We start from the raw sequence: 25,136 nt of genomic DNA on the forward strand, positions 1-25,136 counted from the left end.
TTCTTAGAACTGCACGCCTGTGGAACTCTGTTCCGTCTGCCTGCTTCCCTCCGGACTACAACTTGGATGTCTTCAAGTCTAATGTTAACAAATTCCTAATGAACTGCCCCCTTAAGTAAACACTTCATCAAATCTCCACACTAACGTAATGTACTTGCAATAACCCTTATCCCTGAGTGGCTTCCGGGCCTTGATAAGTGGTGATCACTGTGTAAAAAAAAAAAAAAAGTGACAATTTTAGCATCTTTCATAGCTGTTGGAAATTTTCTGTTGCGCCAACTGGTGCAGAGGAGGTCGTACAAATGCGGGAGCAGGAACTTATCGCACTTGAGCACGTCTGCTGGAATCTCGTCGGTACCTGGGGCCTTCCCTACATTCATGTGTTGGAGAGCTACTTCGAGTTCTGACATAGTTGGAATGTTGTCCGGTTCGATTAGGGTGTCGAAATTTGGAGTGGAATTTAAAGCTGTGACTGTGATGTTGCGTGGTTCGCCATATAGTACAGAGTAGTGCTCCACCCAGTATTCAAGCTGCTTCGTAGGATCAGTGATGAGCTCCCCGATTTTGAAGGGCAAACTTTCTTTGCGCTCGGTCCAGTTGCCTTGCGGAGTCCACGGTACATTACATGCAGTTAACCACAGTCAGCAGCAGTCTGAATTTCGTTGCACAGGTTGTCCCAGCAGTTGTTTGCACAGTGCCGAGCAGCTTTCTGGAATTGACTGCGAGCCTCTTTCAGCTTGGACAGGGTGCTGCGTGTTGGCCTGCTCACATAGTTCTTGTGAGCATCGTTTTTGGACAGTAGTATAGGTTCTAAGATTTCTGCATTCTCAACCATCCAGTCTTCGCAAGGCGGTCGCCTGGTTCCAAAGGATGTGACTGCAGCGTCATGCATCGCAGTTTGCAGGATTTCCCAGGATTTATCCAGGTTCACTGCTTCCCCTGGTGCAGAATCTCTCAGCTTATTTTCAAGTGCAGTGTGAAATGCACTGATGCTGTCGTTCTTCATTGCAGCCGTGTTGAGACTACGATATGGTCTTGGCTTACGTGGTGCAGGTTTCTTGTTTGGGAGATAGAGTTGTGTCAGCAGGAGTGAGTGGTCAGTATCACCATCGGCGGAGTGGTAGGTTCTTGATTGTTTAAGAGAACCGACGTCTCTTTTTCTACACAATGCAAGATCCAATTGGTACCAATGTTTGGAATGAGGGTGTCTCCAAGAGACACGATGACACATTTTATGTTTGAACCAGGTGTTTGCAGAGTCCCTGTTGACTACAGAGTTCTTGACCATTTTCATTTATTTTACCAGTACCGAAGTGACGAATGATGTCAGGCCAGGCAGTATGGTTTGCACCGACTCTGGCGTTGAAGTCTCCGAGTACCAGGAGGTGATCTCTGGCTGGACCCTGCTCAGTATGTCGTTGAGACAGTCATAGAATTCATCCTTCACATGATCTTCGCTAAGCAGTGTTGGTGCATAGACGCTGATGAGGTGTACTGGTGTATTGGTGCAGTTGATCTTCAGTGTCATAGTTCTCTCTGAAATGCTGACCGGAGTGTCGACTACATGTTCTCTGAGTAATTTGTTTGTCACTGCAAAACCTACACCATGGATGCGGTGTTCCTCTTCTACTTTGCTAGTCCAGAAGAAAGTGTAGTTTTGTTCCGAGATGGAGCCAGTTCCAGCCAATCTGGTCTCCTGTAGAGTGACAATGTCGACAGACAGCTTGGCAAGTTCACGGTCAAGTAATGCCGTCTTACAAGGCAGACCTTGTGCACGAAGGTTGAGATCCGAGTCATGCGTGAAACCCGGGCACAGTGTACGAATGTTCCAACTTCCGAGTCGGAGAGTCGTCTTTAGATTGTGATTTGTAACAGGTGAATGATTTATGTCCATGATTGCCTGACCACCCCATCAAAGCGGTGGATGTGATGGGGCAGCACCTTACTGACCAGGGGCTGCCTGGTTTGAGGTGGGCGGTAGCCACCCACTGGGGCTAAATCGCCCCTCCCACCGTTGCGGAGGATCCGAAGCGCCTGGTCGCGACGTCAATTTGACCAGACTTTTAACTCGTAACTATCTTCCACTATTGCAAGAGCCTGGGCGGAGAAACTCGTGCCTTGCCCAAGCGGCACGAGTGGAACTTGACCAGAGCCGGTAGAACCCAAGGAAAGACAAGGTCGATACGTTGGTACCGACTCTGGCTGCAGGAGATGGCCGTTGGCTCATAAGAAGCTCATCCGACCTTTGATAGGTCTTGTTTTTGGTCCTTCTGGGTGTCCCCACATCCTCCTCACCCATGTTACCCCGGGCGGGGCAGGTCATTTTAATATATACAACACATGAGAAAATGTTATTTCTTTTATATAAATTCACCAATTATAAAATTAGTGACTCTCCCATGAATTCAAAAATATATCCTATGGACTGGTGACCTCCCGACTTGCATCCTATAAATTCAAAACAATATTTTACGTTTCTATAAATATATTTTCAAAATATTTAGATAAATGAAATTAACATTTTAAAAAAAAACTTTCTTAAGCTGGAACACAATGTGACACATTCATTTTTTTTATATTTCTGTAAATAAATATATTTCTGTAAATAAATATATATTTAAAAAACTTTTTTTTTTTAAATATCTAAACAGTTTACTATAATATATAACATATTAACTTTAATAAACAGAATTATTTTCAGAAAAATGCGATAAAAAATGGAGACTAAAAAATAAGTTTTGGAGAAAAGCGGACGTATTGTTTCCATTTACGATTTAGGTGATTGGTCATCTCCCTCTCAATACAGACCAATAAGTCTCCTGTACATCATGAGTAAGTTGCTGGAATCCATATTAAATAAAGAAGTAGTCAACCCCCTCAGCAGAAATAACCTTCTTAGTGACATGCAATATGGTTTCCATTCTGCTAGATCTACAGCAGATGTGCTAACGGTTATATCTCATAGGATTAGCGAATCTCTCGGCAAAGGCTTAATTTCTTGGGTAATTGCTCTTGACATAGCAAAGACTTTTGATAGGGTATGGCATAAAGGCCTACTTCACAAGATTTCTAGCTATGGTATAGCTGGAAATCTCTTCTCAATTATTAAAGAATTTCTCTCTGATAGGTTCATAAGAGTAGTGGTTGATGGGCAGAAATCGGAAGTTCTCGGTATTAACGCTGGAGTTCCTCAGGGTTCCATCCTTGGCCCAAATCTCTTCTTGATCTACATCAATGATCTCCCAAAACACATACTTAAATCATTTGTTGACATTTATACTGACGACACTACCATCTATGGCAACACATCAAAGGCAATAAATGACCAAGTTCTCTCTGAGTCTCTCTCCTCTGATCTTGAGCACGTAGTACAATGGGGAAAGAGGTGGCTGGTTACTTTTAATGCATCTAAAACCAAGCTTTTATCTTTGCATCATCAACGCTCTGATCCTGATCTAGTATCAATTGAACTGAATGGCTCTTGTCTTCGGGAGTCTCCATGTTTCCCTTGCAATAAGCACTGCTCTTCTTTCAGGTCTTGAAGTGGTAATTCTATCCAGTAAAGTTCCGGACATTCCATGTCCCAAGGATAATCCTTTTCTGTTTCATTTTTTGCATTGTTGTTCGACTGCTATGAGGATGAGCCAGAGACTAGAAGGACAAGCACTTGTCCGAGATACCTTTTCTAACCCCCTTTCTCGTGCAAGGGTGGACAGTGCTGTCCTAGAAAGGCTGCCCAGTCGCTCACAGGTGTTGCCGAACTCTTGTTACCCTTGGATTCAGAAAGAAGAGCTACCACTTGCCTATGTGCAGATTTGTGACTACAACCACCAGTGTTCAGCTACATTTGTTGTTTTCATCATATTCTTATCGCCGCCGGACTTGAAGGATGTGCATAGACAGATCGGTAATGATTTGCAAAACTGATCTGTGCATGAAGATTTTATAGTGAGAAGACTCATCACAGGGGCAATCCCACTCTCTTGGCCTGGGAAATCTTGATCCAATGGTATGGAAAACCATTATGACAGAAGACTGCCAGGCTGCAGTGATTCTTTGGACACCACATCCTGATCAATGTGCTCCACCGACACATCCTGCCACCACCTTCACAACCATTGGATCTTCAGATGAACTCTTCCACTTGTTCATCTACAATTATCTATAATACCAAAGAAATCTTACAATAGATTCATTTTTAAAAAGTCCTAGTATAAGTTTTAGTTTCTTGCACAAAAAATACATTACAATTCAACTTTTAATTCTCTAACTCCTTTTCTTTAAATGGATCTATGACATTTTTATGGTATTGCAACATATTTATATGCATTTGCTGCAAATTACTTGGAAAACATTAATTTCTAGAGATTTTCAGTAACATATTTGAATTTCTTGCACAAAAGTACATTGAATTGGCAGATTTTATTGCTTAATCTTTTGTTTTAACAAAAAAATGATATTTTTACTGAAAAAGTGTAAAAAATGTGACAAAGCACATATGGTCTTAAAAGAGAAAAAAATATTTAAACGTGCAAAGCAAAAAATATAACTTCCTTAATTTTAGTATTTTTTCTTAGATCATCAAGCTCTTTCTATGTATTCGTTTATTGAAATATGTTATGCAATTGCTTTTTGCCGCTTGCCTGTTTCCTACCTGACTACAACTTGGACGTCTTCAAGTCCAACATAAACAAACTACTGACAAACCGCCCCCTTAAGTAAGACACTCTATCAAAACCCCCAATACTAATGATTACTATAATACTATCTCATTGATTACTGTACACACAATAACCCTTAGCCCTGAGTGGCCTTCGGGCCTTGATAAGTAGTGAACCCCATGTAAAAAAAAAAAAAAAAAAAAAAAAAAAAATTGCAATTTTTTCATGTGTATGGTGTTAGTTTTGTTATCATTTTGTTATTGCTCCTGAGCAATACCAGATAACCCTGCTGGTTATGAAGAACATAACAAATATTTAAAAATATAAAATTTTTATTTAAATTAAATTGAATTTGTATTTCTTACAGTTTTATATTTTAGGGAAACTTTTTGTTGTTTTTACTTTTTTATATAAAAAGAAATTTGTGTGTGTGTGGAAAATTTCTTTTTTTACAGTTTTTTACTAAAAATATTAAGAAAAAAAAATTAAGCACAATATGCTCCAAGGATACACAGCATCCAACCAAATTTATTTTTTTGGAATCTTTCTCGCCATTGCTCCTGATTTTCCTCTCGGAAACGTTCACTAATTCCCCGTAAGAAGTCACACCAATCAACTACTGTCCCTTTGTTGACGTCAGCCTCCCAAGATATTATGTTCTGCGGATAATTATTTGACCACATATAAATTAAATATATTATCTTGTAAAGTTGTAAATGACTTCCGCTAAAAAATGAATTTTCCCTTATGGATCGAACAAAATTGTGTCGGCCGCATTTCCATCTCCAGCCATCAATTCCGTGTGTGTATTTGATCAGCGTGCAAGGTTGATGACAAATTTCACAATTCACACAATTCTTTACAAGACGTCGTTTTGCAAGCCACTCAATCGACGAGAGGTTCTCTGTAGTGTTCATTGCTATTTGTCGAAACGTAAACAACTCGGTCGATATTAATTTTTCATCATGCAGATCATCGACAATTGTTGAACGACCTTTTGGTCGACCAGCCATGATAGCTTTATTTCACTAAATGGAATAACTTGTGTAGGATAGCCTGAATTTTGGTGTCTGAAATAAACAGAGAAAAGAGGATTTTATAAGTAATACATAAAACATTCAACAGAAAAGATGTTTGAATTTAACATTTTTATCTCTACTGTTATATGAAAGTCATTGTGGGTGTGTGTGGGTGTGTGTGTGGGTGTGTGTGTGTGGGAGTTCCTTCCTCATAGGTTCCAAAATGGTTGAGCCTTTCTTTTGCGAATTTCACACAAAGCTAATTTATGTATGGCAGTGTTCTTAGATATGTTTTATACAAAAATTTATCCGATAAGTATCGAAAATTGAAAAAATGCCATCATAAAAATAGTTTGTTTCTTACAGATAAAAAGAAAAATTTTTCACAGGGGAATATTTTACATTACACCGGCAAGGGAAATAATAAAATCTCAACAAATCATTTCTTCTTTAAAAAAATCCCAGAATTATTGTCATCTGGTGATATAGCTTAGTGGTAGAGCATTTGACTACAGATCGAATGATCTATCTGTTCAATCCTGGGTGTACCTCACTATTTTAACTTTTTCTTATTAATGAATTCAATTGACAATAAAAGAGGTACCATTTAAAATTACTGCAAATCATTTTTTCGTTTGCATATTTTGAAACTAAACATTAATCAGAAGTGACTTTCCAGGGCATTCATCGTCAAACCCCAAATATCAGCTGACATGATATTGTAAACAAACACAGATGGAATTTGATGAACATTATTATTATTATTTTTTATTTTTTTTTGCGAATTAGTCCACAGGGCAAATTATTCCTCGTAATCTAATTGTTAAAACTTACTATGCCTGTCTGTCTGTCTGTCTTCATATTTTAAAACTCTATCTCTTCTGAAACTAAAAGTCGCAGAGCAGCGCTAGGAGCCTCAAATAATTGGACTTTTTATGGACCGTTGTTAAATACGTTCTTTAGTCATTATACGTATTGTACATTCATCTTAGTTTATTTTTAATCAGTTCATATGTGTGTCACGTTGGTACAGTGGTAACGTCACCAGCTTTGAATGCTAAAGTTTTGCTTTCGATTTCGATTCTAGCTGATGGCACTCAAATACTTTTTTTTTTTTTTTTAAATCATGACTCCATAATAATATATACGAAATCTGGACAAATTAAAATATCATATTTAAGCATATTTATGAGTAGGCAAAATCCCCTCTCCTTTCCCCTGCTAGTATATAATATTCAATAGAAGATTGATTCGATAATAATACACATGCAATCTGCATAAATTAAAATGTCATGTTTAAGCATATTTTACAACCGGGCGACGTAAGAATAAATAGCAAACAAAATCACATTTACTTGCCAAAAAATAATGCAACAAGTCATGTCAAGATACATTTAGAAGCTATTTACATCCACATGCAACATAAACTTGGATATTTTTTTTTTTTAATAGAAATAACTTGAGACAAGGCATGAAGCCACTTGATATAAGCAACTAACAAGGATGAAAGATGATAATTGTAAAAACAGGAGATGCCTATTTTAAACTTGAAAAGACTATAGGTAGGAGGAAAACAGTGAGCAGGAAGAGAATTTCACAAACCTGCAGTTCTTGGAAAGTACCTATTGGAATAAGAAGCTGTTTTATTACAGTGATGTATTAAAACAGCGAATTGATGAAGACCACAAGTCAAACGAGCTGAAACAAAGGAAGCAGAGAATAGATAAGAAAATTCAGAAGAACACATGCCATAATAGTATTTATAAAAAAAGATTGAGACTAGCAACATCACGTCTGTGAGAGAAAAATTGCAGTGAAGAAAAAGTGGGACCAATTAAATTACAAGTAATCAAATATGATAATCAGCGTCACAACACAAAGGTCATTCCATCGAGTAGAAACACAGAGAATACTGCAGTCCTTCTATTGGAATGAAAACAATGTTACATTTTTTGCAGGTACTTACAAAAGATTACAACTTCTCAAAAGGTGGATTTAAATTCCCATTGATAAAACCGTTTTATATATATACTAGCCTAGGCGCCTGGCATTGTCCGAGTGCGTGTGTGTGTGTGTGTGTGTGTGTGTGTGTGTGTGTGTGTAAGGGTGTTGGTTGAGCAAACAAAAAAAAAACAAATTAGGAGTAGGCAGACTCGAACCCGTAACGCACAGGAGGAAAAGGAGGTGAAAAAAAGCAACGATCTTATCGATGCGCCCACTACAATTGTGACGTCATGGCAGTCGAAATATCTTTTATGCGACGTCATTGATGACTTGCAAAAATGTCAACGAAAAAAGTGACCCCTCCTTGTAAAAAACGGCCCAGTTGATGGTGAAAGAATTAATGTTTTTTTCCAATTTTTCGATATTTGTCATCCAAGACATTGAGCTTAAAAACAATACCAATTTTTTCACGTTCTGGCGAAAGTTTTTGGCAAACATACACACATTTTACCTTTCATATAATTGATAAGGAAGATAAAGTTCTCGTAACACTATTTTGACCATGTCGAGATTAAAGTCATCAACACGAAATAAAATACATTATAAGATGGTGACAGGTCAAAACTGGTGCTTGGAAGGATGTATGCACACTGCTTCCCTTTAGCGGAACTGATGGGATATGCAAGATACTCAGTGTTTGTTTTGATTATTTGATTATGATCTTCGACTAGTGCAAAATTGCTTTGAGGTATGGAAAGTCAATGGCAGAGACGTGTGATCGCATGTTTATTTGCTCATCCTAAATAGTCTTTTTGTACTTCTAGTCTCACTTTACTTACAGCAGTGCAGGCGCTTTATAAGTTGGCTTGATCCATCATGAAATCTAGTTTCATTTGTGTGTAAGATGGCCTGAAAATGCCTCATTCAGCAACACACACTTTGTTTATATCAATTATCGAGACACAATATGTACGTCTTGTGATGGAAACAATGAACTCCTGATAAACAACAGCAAGAAAATCTTTCTGATTTTAAAAAAATCTACGCTTGGATGCAGCAACATCAGCAATGGGTGCTTTTTTTTAAGCAAGTGTGTAACGTTTTATGCTTTAAGCATTAACACAAATGTTAAATGAACGTTTGCATATGTTGTTTTCATACAAATGCATTTGGATGCACGTGTGCATTATTGCAGGTGAGTGATCAAGAAAAAAAAAGCAAATAAGTCTTTTTTCAATTGTTGTCACTAGTCTTCTCGTTTTATTGTCGCTTTTCCATATGTGGCCACTGATCGAGTTGTAATCTTTTGTTTAACTCAAGACAAATCTAATCATGCATGCAAACAATTCTGATTTCAAAGGTTTTATTGAGGATAAAGTTTGTTCACGAGGGAGAAAGAATAAAAGAGAGCCTAAAATTAATTCCTTCTTGTTCGTCTACTCAGAGATTGAAAGACACAGATGACAAACATCAAAGTGACGTTTGTTCAAATTCTCTTTATGTCTTCAAATGCACGTTGCCTCTGTTGCTTTCCAGCTCCGACTGTCAAAAAACTCTGTTCTGTCCCCCAAACACTTGATCACTGTGATCTAATCATTCAACACATGCAATTTCTAACAGATTGAATCTAGGAAACTAATCTTTGAACCCTCACTTGTGTGCAACAAGTCATGTGTAAATAAAAAAATTAATTTCACGTAAAAATGTGCATTTTTTTTTTGTTTATGTTCTATCAGGCGTTTTTGATAAATTTGAAGATTTTGTTAAATTATTTTTTAATTACACTGTAATTTACTTAAAAAATAACTGAAAATATTAAGTTATGTGCGCGTGGCGCATAAATGAAAAAATTAATTTCACTGTAAAAATCATTTTTTTTTTGTTTATTTAATAATTCCCAAGACGGTACTTCTACAGTTTATCACCAAAAATAGAGATGCCATTTTTTTTTATTTATTTCATGCTTCGGTCATAGTTTAAAATACTGATTTCTCCCTCAAATTTTAATGACAGGTGCGCAAAAAAAAAAATGGCGTCTCCACTTTCGGCAATAAACTGAAGAAGTACTTCCCAGACCTATATGTTCTATCAGGCGTTTTTGATAAACTTGAACTGAGATATCTCAAGATTGTGTTAGGTGTCAAAATCAACACCAGTGGAAATAAAGTTCAACTGGAAGCTGCTTTCTCTGACTACTTGAGAAATCCAGTTAATTCATTTCCACCTCCAAAGCAACAAAAAAGTCCTTCGTGAATCTGCTGAACATTCAGATAACTCCTGCAGTTGTGATGAAGGACCATCTCAGGATATCTTCAGTTATGAGCATCAAAGGACAATGGGTTGCTGTCTTCTATGAGACCAACTTTTACATTGGCCAAGTCATTGAGGTAATATCTGCATCCAGCGCTGTAAAAACATTTTTATCGCAAACCAAAGGTAGAAAAGATTTTTTTTGATGGCCTTTGTCAGATGACATTGTACAGGTAGAGTCAGCATTTTGTTTAGAGATGGGGTTTTGAGGTAATGCCAGTTTCAAGTGATGGTAGGATTTGGAGTGTTCTTGATATATCTACCATAGCAGAAGCTTATGAAAGAATTCTGAGAGAAAATCAATAAGGAAAGGAATTGTAGTAAGCCTATAAAATATCTTACTTGTTTACTTGTCTTTTAAGTTGAAAGTTTTTCAATGCTTGAAATAAAATTACTTGTGACTTTTTGTATAACAAATTTCTAAATCATATTGTTGTTGGTCCTTTTTTGGCGAGTTTAAATTCCCCAAAGTAAAAATATTTTTGTGGCACAAAGTTTTGTTATTAAAAACAAGGCAAACATTTTTTTAATTCCTCACCCAAAAATTAGTAAAGCTGCAAAATTTTAAGCTTCTATATCCAATGGTTACATTTTTACAGCAATTTCAGTAACGTATACTTTTGACTCATTTTTTTAAACCCTTTTTTGCCCTTTTTACCAAATTGTCTGTTTGACTGCTTTTACATGGTCCACAATTGAGTGGTTTTATCAATTTATAATTAAAAGAAAGAATTATCTTGATCTCTAATGTGTAATGAATCATACTAAGAAGATTTTCAATACAAGATACAGAAGATAATACGAGATTTTCTCCGCTCCCACCATATCCCATCCCCCTAAATTGGACACTGTGAGGGTGCTTCAGTACCATATATGTTGGTACAGTGGACTAGGCTGACTTTGCCTAATGGATTGAGGGTAACGGATTGACAGTTTCCTGGCTGCTGTTTCTGACTGATTGTACAGGTGCCCTAACTCTTTGGTAGCGCTTAGAGTGGCTGTACCATCAACAGTTGTATAATATCAGGATGTTTGTAGTGTCATGTCGCACATGGAAAGGGACCCTTCACTCACCCCGGTGGCCTTTCCTGAGGCCACAATCCTGTGGGTGAGGACAGCTGATGGTCTACTTGTGTTACATGTCTGATATTCTGCACAACCACTTCTCCAGCACCCCTCACTCCCTCACCCTAACCAAAACTTTTAAATTAAATAAAATGAAATGACACCTCAAGCAAAAGATATGTTTAAACCAGGACCAAACTCAAAGAAAACCAACCTGCCTCCTCCCTTGAGGCTTGCATTTATGAATATCCGCGGGCTTAGAACTAACTTAGATGATGTTGAATCATATCTCCTTGAAAACACCCCAGATATCTTAGCATTAAGTGAAACTAACATACACTCCTCCATTCCCTCTAACCACTTTAACATGCCTGGTTATCTCCCACTCTGCTCTAAGGACTCGGACAGACATATGCATGGGCTTGGAGTCTATATTCGTAACACCCTCCCCCGACTAGAGAAATAAAACTAGAAACAGACGACCAGGCCTTTATGTGCTTAAGACTAAATATGCAACATAATATTAGCTACTTGTATTTTCTCTACCGTTCTCCGTCAACCCAGGACTGTACCCTAATAAACAAAGTCTCTGACAGCATAGATATAGCACTCTCCCTCAATACTAGCACTGAAGTACATGTATTTGGTAATTTCAATGTCCACCACCGTAACTGGCTTGGATTCTCTAATTACACAGACATAGCTGGTAGCACAACACATAGTTTGCTATATCCTATTCCCTATCTCAGATGGTTACATTCCCGACACGTTTCTCAGACCAGCAAGACAAACATGCCTCACTTCTAGATCTATTTCTGACAACAGTTCCCCATGATTGTACAACAAATGCCCACAGCCCACTTGGGAATGCTGATCACGCTGTGATAATGGTAGAAATCACCCTAAATTCTCGCCCTAAAACTGAAGACCCACTACTCAAAACAACGAGGTATTAAAAAAAGGCCAACTGCAAAGCCATCAGGAAACTCATCAGAGATACTCCATGGCAAAATATCTTTTCTCTCCAAGCTGAACAGTGTTTAAATGAAACCACTGAATGGTTAAAAACTGCAATTGAGGCACATGTTCCCACATGGAAATTCTATAGCAAACCCCACTCTCCTTAATGGTTTACCTCTGCTTGTGCAGCTGCTATTGCTCAAAGGCAGCATGCGTTCCGCAGATTCAACCGACATAAGTCCAGTTCAAACAGACAGAAGTATGTAGAAGCCAGAAATAATTGCAAGAGAGTAATAGCGACAGCTAAGACAGATTACACTGAAACCACCAGGAAATGCATTGAAGCAAAGAAAGTAGGAACCCATGATTTTTGGAAAATCTACAACAAATAATGGGCAATCAACGATTCCTCCACTATCAAACAATCATGAAAGTGCTTTTACAACAACCGACAAGGAAAATCTGCTTGCCAGTTGGTTTGCCGCAAACTCCACACTGCACCTGGCACACCACTCCCTCCCTGACTTTCCTTTGCGGACAGATGCCACACTAGACGATTTGAAAATCACCCCTTCTCAGGTGCATGGTATCATAAAAAACCTAAACACCTCAAAAGCATGTGGACCAGATCTCATCCCGGCTGTGCTAATAAAAAAATGCTCTACGGAGATTGCTCCAGTTCTGTCCAAACTTTACAATAAATGCCTTAGCGAATCTTGCTTTCCCGACTGTTGGAAAACCGCTTCTGTGGTACCAGTCTTCAAAAATTCTGGTGAAAGAACTGACCCACTAAATTATCACCCCATTAGCCTCCTTCCACTTTTCGCCAAAATATTTGAGTCCTTAGTTAATCAGGCCCTAGTCCAGCACCTAACAGCTGCTAAACTCGTGACTGACAAACAATATGGATTCAGGCAAGCCCGTTCAACAGCAGATATCTTAACTGTAGTCTCTGAATGTATATACCGTTCACTGGACAAAACAGGGGAGGGTAGAGCAGTAGCCCTTGATATATCTAAGGCTTTTGACAGAGTATGGCACGATGGTCTTCTAAGGAAAATTAGATCATATGGTATCACTGAAAGAATACATAATGTAATTAAATCCTTCTTAAGTAAGAGAAAAATCCAGGTTGTCCTCGACGGTCGTACATCCAAACAATATGATATAAATGCGGGAGTACCTCAGGGGTCTATCCTTGGACCTTTATTGTTCCTGATATTCATAAATGACCTTCGTGATAAAATTGTTTTGGAGATGGGTATATTTGCCGATGACACCACCCTCTATAACAGGCATGAGGGGAAAACAAATGGACACATGTCAAAGGAAATGGCAGAATCACTAGACCTCCAATCTGTAGTGGAATGGGGACAAAAATGGATGGTTACATTCAATGCTGCCAAGACTAAGCTTGTTTCCTTCAATAACTACAAGAAACCTTTTCTATCACCAATAGCAATGGCTAAGAATACACTGCCTGAAAGTACTTCCTTTAAACTCCTTGGCCTAACATTTACGGGGAACATGAACAGGAATATATACATTGAGAGCATTGCCAAGGCTGCTGCAAAGAAGGCGGGCTCTCTCTAACGTGGCAGAAAATTACTTACATCTGAAAATATCCTGTACCTCTATAAGGCCACCATTCGCCCATGTATGGAGTATTGTTGTCACATTTGGGCTGGTGCATCTGCTGCTTGTCTCTCACTCCTGGACAGGGTTCAAAAGAGAGTCGCCAACCTGATAGGTCCTGAACTGTCATCTAAGCTTCAGCCTCTGTCCCATCGACGAAATGTTGCATCCCTATGCCTGTTCTACAAATACTTTAATGGTGGCTGTTCTGACGAACTGCAAGCACTTGTACCTCCCCGACGTGACTACCCCTGACAAACCCGACAAGCAACTAAGTCCCACCCCTTTACAATAGAGATCTCTAGGTGTAAGAAAGCCTTTTACTCCAATAGTTTCTTCCCCAGAACTGCAAGTCTTTGGAACTCCCTTCTGAGATACTGCTTTCCCAACTGTACTGATATGTAGAAGTTCAAGTGTAATGTGAACAAACATCTTTCTACTCATCTCCCTTCATAATGCCACTGCAAATTGTCCCCGATAGTAGCCCCCCTACTTCAAAGTGGCACTTGTCTTGTTTGGGGTGAAAATTGAATAAAAAAACAGTTAAAAAAAAATTCAATACATTAGCTATTGAAATGAAATTGACATAAACAGTCAAATTTGTATTTCCGTGTCATATTTGCACTTTTTTCCCCGTTGGTAGTGGGATTTTGCCTAGTGTTTAGGTTGGTTTCATCTAATAATTATTGCTTTCATTAGTATTAATTTTCATTTACCACAAGATGACATTACATTTATAAGGATTTTTCACTTGTTAGTAGTTTAAATTTTTAGTTATATACTATGAAATTTGGCTTCTGGACCATGATAGCAAATTTTTAACTTTCCAACAAACTTTGAATGATCATAACTTGATGGCTAATTGAGCTACCAAAATAAATTTGGTACTTTTGTTTATGGTTTACAAAAATCTATATGGCCACATTTATCCTTTTTAGATATAATGAAAATAAAATTTTGGTTTGGGATACCTATTGCTTCATTTGTCAGAAATACAGGTCTACTTTCATAATTTCAATAAAGATGCATGAAGTAAAGTTTTCAAACTTTCTATCATTTTTTCAACTGGCAAAATCCTCAGAGTTTCCACAAGTAAAAATTTTAGTTTTTGATCGCAAGGTCAATGCTGCTACTTGCTTTTCGAAATTGTAGGCGGCAGCCATCTTGATTTTTACTCATTCAATGTTTATACATTTTAATCATGTTATTTGCTGAGTTTATATGGGTAAAGTTTTACTTGAAATGACTCATGTTTTAGATAAAAAACATTTTTAATGCTTACACACACACTTATTTTTCCTCATGTCACTAAGCCTGTGGCAACAGCATATTCTTGTCATTCTTTTGACTTTCAAGTACATACCCGACACAGTAAGACACACTCAATCAACCGAGAACCACATGAGTCTATTCAAAAACATATAAGATATTAATGGATATATACTCAAGAGTCAAAACAATAAAAAAGAATATGCTGTTGTCACAGCCCTACATATCACCCACAAACCCTATTTAGTGACATCACCTGAAAGATACCATCAAAAGTCTTTGACATTTGTTGTTATATTTATATATTTTGTATTATCACTTAAAAAATGATTAAATATTCATTATGGAAAATATTTTGAGTGTTTTTTATTCATTTTCTTTTGAAGAGGTTCGTAATATTATCCATTAAAAAATTGTCTTTTTCTGTTTTCATTAAACCGTGTTTTACTTATATTTTTTCTTGAATTTCATTGGCTTGAATTTCATTGGCTAAGCGTTTTAGCATATCTCAGTGGTTTACGTTATCTGGTGGAAAACAGCCACGAAACTTTGGCTTCAGCGCAGTAACTTAAATGCATAAATACTAATTTTTCATTCTGTGATGAGCAATAAAGATTTTTCTGTAGTTTTGTTTGGTTAAATACATGCAGAGCTCCAAGATGCTTGCTACGGGCCTGTTTTTCTTTTTTTTTTTTTTACATAGTCATCACCACTTATCAAGGCTAAGAGGCCATTCGAGGATAAGGGTTAAAGAGTGTACAGTAGAAATTGGACAATATAGTAATTATTAGTAATAGAAATTCAGTAAAGACTCATCAAAAACTTGTTTACGTTAGACTTGAAGACAACCATATTGTAGTCAGCTGGAAAACAGGAAAACGGCACAGATAAAGAGTGGGGGAAATTAGTGATAGTGTTTTCTGCTAGACGGATGTTTCTTGTGAAAGTTTGGCGAGGGGGGAACCATAGATTGGAGCTTAGCCGAGCACTTGCCATGAAAATAACGATAAAGCAGAGACAAACTCACAACATCTCTTCTGTGAGAAAGAGGTTGCAGGGAAGAGAAAAGGACATCCTCTACGAGGCTTCAAAGTCTATTTTGAACTCTATCAAGGCAGGATAAGTCCTTTCTAGCAGCTTCTGCCCAGATGTGGCAACATCCTAGGACGTACCTGGCTCTTATATAGATAGAGAATTGCATCAGCAGTGAGATATCTACTGGATCGATAGAAGGATCCCACCATTTTTCCAGCAGCCTTGGCAATGGATTTAATGTATGTGTTCTATTTAAGATCAGGAGTAAAGATCAAGCCCAGAAGCTTGTCAAAACATGAGGCCTCCCCAAGACGAGAGCCATTCATTTCAATTGATGCCAGATGGGGATCAGAGCGTTGATGATGTAAAGATAAAAGCTTGGTTTTAGATGCGTTAAAAGTAACAAGCCACCTCTTTCCCCATTGTACCACTTGCTCAAAATCAGAGGAGAGAGAAGCAGAGAGAACTTGGTGGTTTAGCAGAACGGAAACCATATTGCATGTCACTAAGAATGTTATTTTTGCTGAAATGGTTGATTACTTCTCTATTTAACACAGATTCCAGCAACTTACTCATGACTCACAGGAGGTTTATTGGTCTGTACTGAGAGGGAGATGAGCAATCACCTGAATTCTTAAATACAAGGCATACTGATGAGATTTTCCATGGTGATAGGAAACAATTCTCTTTAAGACAACGTTTAAACAGTTTTGTAAGGATGGGCGCTAGTTCTGGTTGAAGTCTTTTGAGTACTATAATTGGAATACCGTCAGGGCCGGTTGCTTTACTCGAATCGAGGTTCTTGATTAGCTTTGCAACATCATGTACAGATATTTGTATATCACATAGTGTGTTTTCTGATACAGGAGGAAATATTGGAGGTTGGAGGCCTTGGTCGCAAAGGGTAGAATTGGCTGCAAAGTTCTTGGCACAGAGTTTGGCTTTGTCTGATGCTGACGAGATTATCTCAGGTTCATTTATGATAGTTTGGATAGAGCACACACTTCTATTCAGGATTCTGTTTGCTATTTGCCAAAGCTGATGGGAACCAAGCTGCTGCTCAGCTACTTTGGACTTGATGGACTGAGCATACAACTCTCTCACACTCTTTATTACTTTTTTACAGTGGTTTCTGGCAGTCCTGAAAGTGGCTTTAGTCTCAGTATATCTATTACATTGGAAGCAATGGAAAAAGTGATTTCTGTGCACAATGGCAGCAGCACATTCTGGAGAGAACCATGGCTGGCTGTTAGGTTTTTGCTGGAATTTTTTGAGGGTATGAATTGGTCTTTACCTACAATTAACCATTCCGTCAGGTCTGACACTATAGAGGACACATCCTTTTTAAACATGGAATGCAGAGGTAGATCTGATATAAATGTATGGAAGCTATCCCAGTCAGCCATAGAGTATCGATATACTGTACGATGGAGAGCTACATCTGAGGACTTATTACATTTCATTTTTATCTTAACTGACACAACAGGGTGGTCGGAAGATCCAAGTGGAGACAGAACGGAAGCAGAACACAGTTCAGGGCAAGTTGTGAGAAAAAGGTCTAGGAGACTTGCATACTGGCTGTCAGTATTGGGCACACGGGTGGATATGTGAACAATCTGAGTGAGGTCATAAGCAATGGAGAAATCATGATAGAATCTCCCCTCATCATCGGTCTTGTTTGAGTGAGTTAATCATTCCACATTGTGAACATTAAAGTTTCCACAATGCTTTTAAAGATAGTAACTCCGCTGTTGTGGGGCCGATAGAGAGGAAATATGAATGCAGTAGTTTGTGCAAGTGCAACCCGGAAGCATATTTAGGGTAAGTTAGGATCTTCTCTGGAGATGTCCCTACCACATGGAAAGCCATCTTTTATATAGGCACATATTCCATGCAGATCTTGGGAGTCAGATTTGGAAGTTAAATTAGAGTATACTTTAATTACGAACTCATCTAGGGAAATGGTCTGTCCAATGCTAGTTTCATTAGAAATAATATGTTTGGTTTAGTTTCCTGTAATTGGGTTTCAACCTCTGGAAGGTTAGAATGTAGACCCCTGATGTTTGAGAAGGAGACATCGTAGTGGGGGTCTACGTTAGAAGTTGGAGATCCGGGTTTAATCGTGTATTTTTTATTGAAACTTTTCATGATGGAGTTTTGGGATTTGTGGACTAGGTCGATAGACTTACTTAAAGCAGGGCAGAGAGGGAAAGTAAAAGAGAAATAGAAATGAAGAAATATTTTTATTTTTGTAATACATGAAAAGGTAAAGACGTAACAATTACCCACTAGTATGGCATCGAGAGGCCCCACCAGAAGCTACTGCATGGTCCAGAATCCATTCACCAAATGGTAATACAGCAGCCCCGGTACTTTGCACCTGCTGATAGGACAGCCTCCTTAGTGGGTAATCCAAGGTTCGGGTCCCTGACTATCAGGCGGATAACGTCAGCCCAGATAAAACGTTTACCTCCAGCACCTTTACAAGTGATATGGCTACAAGGATAGACATAGAAACAGTCAAACTAAAATCAAACATCATTAAAAAAAATCTCCTCTCAATTATTAAATTCTTTCTCTCTGATAGGCTTATAAAAGTAATTGTTGATGGGCAGAAATCAGAAAATCATTTATTAAGTATTTATGTGGTCATCCCTCTAGGTTCTATTCTGGGCCCAACTCTTTTCCTGATCTTCATCAATGATCTGCCAAATCACATTCTCTGATCATTCGTAGACATTTATGCAGATGACACTGCAATCTATGGCAACACTTCAAAGGCCAGCTATGATCAATATCTTTCTAAGTCTCTCTCCTCTTATCTTGAGCATGTGGTGCAATGGGGCAAGAGGTGGTTGGTTAATTTTAATGCATCAGAAACCAAGCTCCTCTCTTTTCATCATAATTGCCCTGATCCCCATCATGTCCCAATTGAAATGAATGGCTCTCATCTTAAGGAAGCTCCAGGTCTTGACAAACTTCTGGGATTGACCTTCATTCCTGATCTGAAATGGAACACATACATCAAATCTGTTGCCAAGATTGCTGGAAAAATGGTTCAATCACTCTACCGCTCCAGTAGGTATCTCACTGCTGATGCAATCTTTTATCTGGTATACCCTAAATTGGAATACTGTTGCCACTGGGCAGGACATGTCTTTGAAACATAGTAGATGATGTCCCTTTTCCTTCTCTGCAACTTCTTTTCCACAGAAGAGACATCATGAATCGCTTTCCGCTCTATTCTTATTTTTATGGCAAGTACTCGACTGAACTCCAATCTATGGTTCTCCCTTGCCAAACTTTCACAAAAAATACACTCGACTAGCTACAACCACTATATACGATTTTCTCCACTCTAACTGTGCCTAAATCTAAACGCAGATTCCATGAACAAAGCTTATTTCCCAGAACTGCCTGCCTATAGAACACTGTTCCGCTGGCCTGCTTCCCGATTGAATACAACATGGTAGCCTTCAAATTCAATGTAAACAAGTTCTTGTTGAGTCGTCCCCATAAATAATCAAATTCTACCTAATTTACACCATTAACGATTACTACACTAACATTTTACACTCATTAACCCTTATCCTCGAGTGTTTTTCGGGCCTTGATAAGTGATGACTCCCAACAAAAAAAAAATACAGAATATTTCCAAAATAGATTTTTTTTTGTGATTCAGAAATATAGGCGTCTCGAAGTGCGATCGTCAGTGTCAGATGGAAACCTAGCCTCGATATGAAAATGTTCTGATTACCAAACTGGACTTCCTGTCTGAGTTTAAAATAAATATGCAAAATATATTAAAAATAAAAATAAAAACATGTTCAAAAGTTTCACATATTTTCTTTCAAGTCAATTTGCTAATTTATCTTCTTCTATAATATAAATCTCACATGTCTATGTATGTTTGTATGCCAGCCTAAAACCTTCGACAAAGGCGACGAATTTTCACAAGATCAGTATTATTTTGAAGCCGACCCTTCCTTCGGACAACAAATATCGAAAAATTGGCTAAAAACATTAATTTCTTCACCCTCAACTGGGCACTTTTCTATAGGGAGGGGTCGTTTTTTCGCCGATATTTTCGAAAAGCATCCCTTCGATTGACTAGCCTTAATTTAAACATTCGTCACTTCCGATTTGGCGATGGGCGCAACAGCAAAGACGTCATGTTTTTGTTTCACGTTCTTTTCTTCCTTCGCGGTACGGGTTCGAGCCTGCCTGCCTACTACCACTTTTTTTTTTTTTTTTTTTTTTTTTTTGCTCAACACACACCTCCAAACACCCGGGAACCCAGGCTAGTTTTAAATAAAACAGGAAGTCCGGTTCTGTTTGGTAATCGGAACATTTTCACATCGAGGCTAAGTTTTCATCTGACGTGGTACTGGTACGCACGGTTGCACATTGAGTACTTTCGAGGTTGAGTGTTTACTCCGAAACCCGTTCTTAACACGAGGAGGATGGAGATGTTTATATTACGCTGAGTATTCTCGTAAAAATACCGTTTATTATTATTTTGATAAATCTTAATAATGAAAACGTTTTAGGAATATGCTGCATTGGATACGTTTTTTTTTGTTTTGTTTTTTAGTCTAACAGGCCCGCAGCAATCAGCAAGCGTCATAGTACTTTTCTTGAATTTAACCTTTTTATTAATTTCTTAATTAGGTTGAATTCTGGACTTATATATAAGAAAATAAAAAATGATGCGATAAATAAAAGCTTTCTAAAAAATTGTTTTGTTAAAAGAAAAAAAAAAATAATTTATAAATTTAATGACGGCATTTTGAATAGAGTTCGGCCATGTTTAATTTCATTTCAAAACAGATGATTGGATTTCATTTAAACGCTGGGATTAGATGTTTATTAGAAGAAAGCATAAATCTTGCATGTAGAAATATCATTTTCAAAAAGAGATGATTTAAAAATAAACGATCAATCTTAATAAAATGTTTTACATTTCCCACAACATAACATAATGTTATGGTTGATTGAGAAAGAGAGAGACAGATTTGAGCTTTCTTTTTGTCCAATCGTAAAACAAACAGAAAATAAAAAAGAATTAAAACTTACTGTTATATTTTTTTCTTTTGAACTGAAAATAAACTATCTTCGCACAAAAAATATTTCTTTCAGCTGAAACAACAGAAATTGAAAATAGCAGAGAAAAAAGACAGTTGCTCACATTCAATTTGGATGGGGGAATAAAGAGAATTATCAAGGGAGATAATTCCGGCTTGAGTTTGCAATGAATTATCTGCTCTTGTTTCTTAATTGTTTGTTTACGATTTTGGAGTTTAATTATTTATTGTTTTTGTTTTTCAATGAATATTGTGTCGACATACTCCGACAGCTTACGTAAAGCGCCGGAATATGGCGAAACGCTCTGCCAATGCAGCAGACGACATTAATAAATTAAAAGAAAATATTAGTTTCAATTTAAATCATTAAAAATAAATTATTTTAAAATACTTATGCTTTGTACAATCCAGGATTTCCAGTTTCCGCTGAATTAGCTCGGGTTCGCTCGACAGCTAACGGAAATAACCGAGACAGGTCGCCGGAGCGTTCCTCAATTTTCCAAACGCTATGAAAAAAATAAACATTAATCTAATCCTAACTCGGCACTCTTGCATAATTTGACCCGAATTCTCGTGATTTCCCGTCAAGCCCGGATCGGGCGAGACCGGCAATCATCGGTGTCAGCCGAGCGGCCGAGCGTTGTTTAAATGTTGAAACGCTAATTCGACTTTAAAAAGTTATTTTTAATGTTTTTAGTAATTTTTTATTTTATGATTAGTTATTTTTAATGATTTATTTAATTTGAATATTTTTTTTGTACTTCAATTTCTGGGAGTTTGCTTAGCTAATGCAAAAGCGATATGTAAATGAAAGCAGACGACATCGAATTGGAAGAAATCAACTGAACCCCCAAAAAGCTGACAAACAACTATATTTTCAGACTCACCAAACAGAAAAATGACAGGCAAGGAAATAAATCTGTGCATGCTTGCTAGAAAAACAAATGGAAACACCGATGCAGACAATCTCATATTGTCAGGAAAAGAAATTGCTTTCCCAAAGAATGAAGTGCGTGCACCATTCACCAATGCACCAGCACCATTGCACCAATAGGTGTATCAGAATTTTTGTAGGAATTTTTGACACCCCTAACACGAAACTGCGAAAAAAATATAAAAATCTCGTAATTTCTCTATTAAAAGTGGGTTGTTTATTTTCTTTATGGATCATACTTCAAAAATAAACTATTAAAGTTGTTTTAAAAGTAATAGAATTTTTTTTTTTTTTAAACAGTAATGAATTTTCCAAACTCAATATTTTTCAATTTTTAAACTTTAAAAATCTATCAAAATTTTTCTATTGATTCTATTTTTACGATATTTTCAGGGTAAATGTGAAATTTTATGTTCTTTCCAATAAACCGAATATAATATTTTAGACAAACGTTTTTTTTTTTATTCACGCCCCCCCCCCCCATTTTCAAGTGTCTATTAAAAAGTAAATAATTAATTTACTCACCAAAAAGTAAATTATTAATTTACTCACAAATTGGAGAGAAAAGGTCAATAAATAATATATTCAAATTTAGAATAAAAAAAACGTAGTGTTTTTTAGAATTTTACCTGTAAAGTTTGAAGTTTAAAACCTTTTTTTTTTTAAACCACGTTATTTGTTTTTTCTTCCTTTTTTTTAATGGAACCTTGGTCTTTGCTCCTTTAATTGAAAAGAAAAAAAAAAATTAGGGCTTGAATTACATTTTTCGAGTAGTTATAAACTTGGAAAGACAGGGGGTCGAATAATTCACGCCTCCCATTTTGAAATGTCTATTAAAAAGTAAATAATTAATTTATGTACCAAAGTCTTATATATCACAAATTGAAGAGAAAAGGTCAATAAATAATATATTCAAATTTAAAACAAAAAAAAACAAACTGTTTTTTAGAAATTTACCTGTAAAGTCCGAAGTTTAAAACCTTTTAAAAAAAAACCCACGTTGATTTTTTTGTTTTTTTTTAATGAAACCTTGGTCCTTGCTCCTTTAATTGAAAAAGAAAATTAGGGCTTGAATTACATTTTTCAAGGAGTTATAAGCTTGGAAAGATGGGGTGGAATTATTCACTATTTTCACGAAATTTCTGACACACCTATTGTAAACACAAATGTTTACTAAAAAAACGATTGTGCGTAAAGGATGGCTTCTCCTGGCGGTGTACCAATTGACAATGTAGACAATGGGTATCATTGTGCACAGAATCGTTAACTTTCTGAGAGAAATTTGTCAGGAGTATTTCGTCAGGAATCCCCGGCAGACAGGAAGCCCAGGGCACACTGTAGAAATTGATGAATCTCTATTCAACCAAAGAAAGCATAACGTAGGGAGAATCCTTCAACCACTCTGGGTCAAAACAACGTAACAAGCAAGAATGCGGGACCAGCTGGGAGCTTCTGGGTACATATTTACTTGAATTTATGTGGAGACAAACATTTGGAAACGATCCTTTTGTCTCCATCATAAATCACATTTCCGAAAGCTACCTGGTTGGAGGGGCTTCCTTCCATTTCCTCTACCCCGCCCATCACCTCCCTCTTTGCTGTCGATGGCCGATCAACAGTCAACTGAAGTAAAAGATTCCTAAGGAAATATCCTCATCTCAAGAAAGTTCTTCCGCCGGCAATTAACAACCATAAAAAAAAAAATCACTATTTCTTGACCCCCCCCCCAAAAAAAAACCCCACGTTTTTCTATTTCTGTGTAACCCCCCCCCCCTAAACAAAAAACAAAAAAAAAAACAACCTGACTGAACAAAAAGTCTTGAAAATAAAATAAAAACAAGAAAAAAATATGGTTAAAGAAAAACAAAAACAAAAAATTGTACTTACACCTAACATTTGTACGGGTAAACAACCTTTTCTTGAAGATAACATTTTTTAAATAACTTGTTGTTGATAAATATTTTGCAAAAAAAAAAAAGTACTAAAATAAATTAAATAAACATATTTGCTTTTTTCAAGGTAGGTTTTTTGTTATTTTTTGATAATTTGCATTTGTAACCCTTACCCTAATCCTAAAACCTAAACCTAACCATAAACTCTAACCTCCATGATTTAAATTAATTTCTTTTTATTTCTTCCAATTTATGAAAAAGTCACCTGATTGCATTTGTACTAGCTAAAATCCGACAGCGCGTTCATTCCTACCAGTGCAATCGGCCTTTTCCGGTTATTAACGTCGGCTGCCGAGTAACTTCATGGAAATCGCTGGCCATATAACGGCAATGCATAAGCGCCGATTTTAGAAAAGCCGTCACTATGAATCTAGTGGATTTATAGAATATACTACAGTTCTTTAATTTTTCTAGAAATGAAAATTTATTAGAAATACATGTGGTCCCAGATCGGTTATAGTCAATTAAAGTCTTCCCTTGTTTTCCGCGTGCCTGTTACCGGATCTGGCAACAACTCAAAATATTTCCTTATGTTTTTGTTTTTTTTGATTCAGTGTTTTTTTTTAAATTACATTTTCACCCCAAACAAGACACAGTGCCTCTTTGATGTAGGGGGCTACTATCAGGGACAGTAATTGCAGGGATACTATGTAGGAAGTTGAGCAGCAAGATGTCTATTCACATTACACTTAAACTTCTGCATGTCAGTACAATTGGGAAAACATGAACTCGGGAGGGAGATCCAAAGTCTAGCAGTTCTGCGGAAGAAACTATTAGAGTAGAAGGCTTTCTTACATCTAGGGATTTCTACTGTGTAGGGGTAGGACTTGGCTGCTTGTCGAGTTTGTCAGGAGTATTTACGTCATGGGGATACAAGGGATTGTAGTTGTCAGAGCATCCACCATTAAAATACTTGTAAAGCGGGCAGAGGAATGCAACATTTCGTCAGTGGGACAGTGGTTGAAGCATGGATGACAGCTCAGGACCTATCAGGTTGGTTACTCTTTTGAACCCTGTCCATGAGCAAGAGGCTAGTAGCAGGTGCACCAGCCCAAATGTGACAAAAATACACCATACATGGGCAAATGGTGGCCTTGTAGAGATACGGGATACTTTCAGGTGCATGTAACTTCCTAACATGTTAGAGAGAGCCCACCTTCCTCTCTGTGGCTCTGGCAATGCCCTCTGTTCCAACTCATGTTCCTTGTGAATGTTAAGCCAAGTAATTTGAAAGAAGTACTTTTAGGTTTTTTTTTTTTTACTGTCAA

At 37.3% G+C, this 25,136-nt stretch overlaps 1 long non-coding RNA gene across 1 annotated transcript; it reads right to left on the reverse strand.

Annotated features, from left to right (window-relative positions):
* Nucleotides 1-4,975: 4,975 nt before the first annotated feature.
* On the reverse strand, nt 4,976-21,350 carry LOC145302387 (uncharacterized). Its single transcript, XR_013873700.1, has 3 exons — nt 20,975-21,350; nt 7,283-7,378; nt 4,976-5,731 (listed from the first exon to the last, which is right to left on the reverse strand). It is a non-coding gene; the product is annotated as an uncharacterized LOC145302387 (long non-coding RNA).
* Nucleotides 21,351-25,136: the final 3,786 nt, after the last annotated feature.

Source organism: Euprymna scolopes, chromosome 2, assembly GCF_053919585.1.
Source record: "Euprymna scolopes isolate OS-2025 chromosome 2, ASM5391958v1, whole genome shotgun sequence".
NCBI lineage: Eukaryota > Metazoa > Mollusca > Cephalopoda > Sepiida > Sepiolidae > Euprymna > Euprymna scolopes.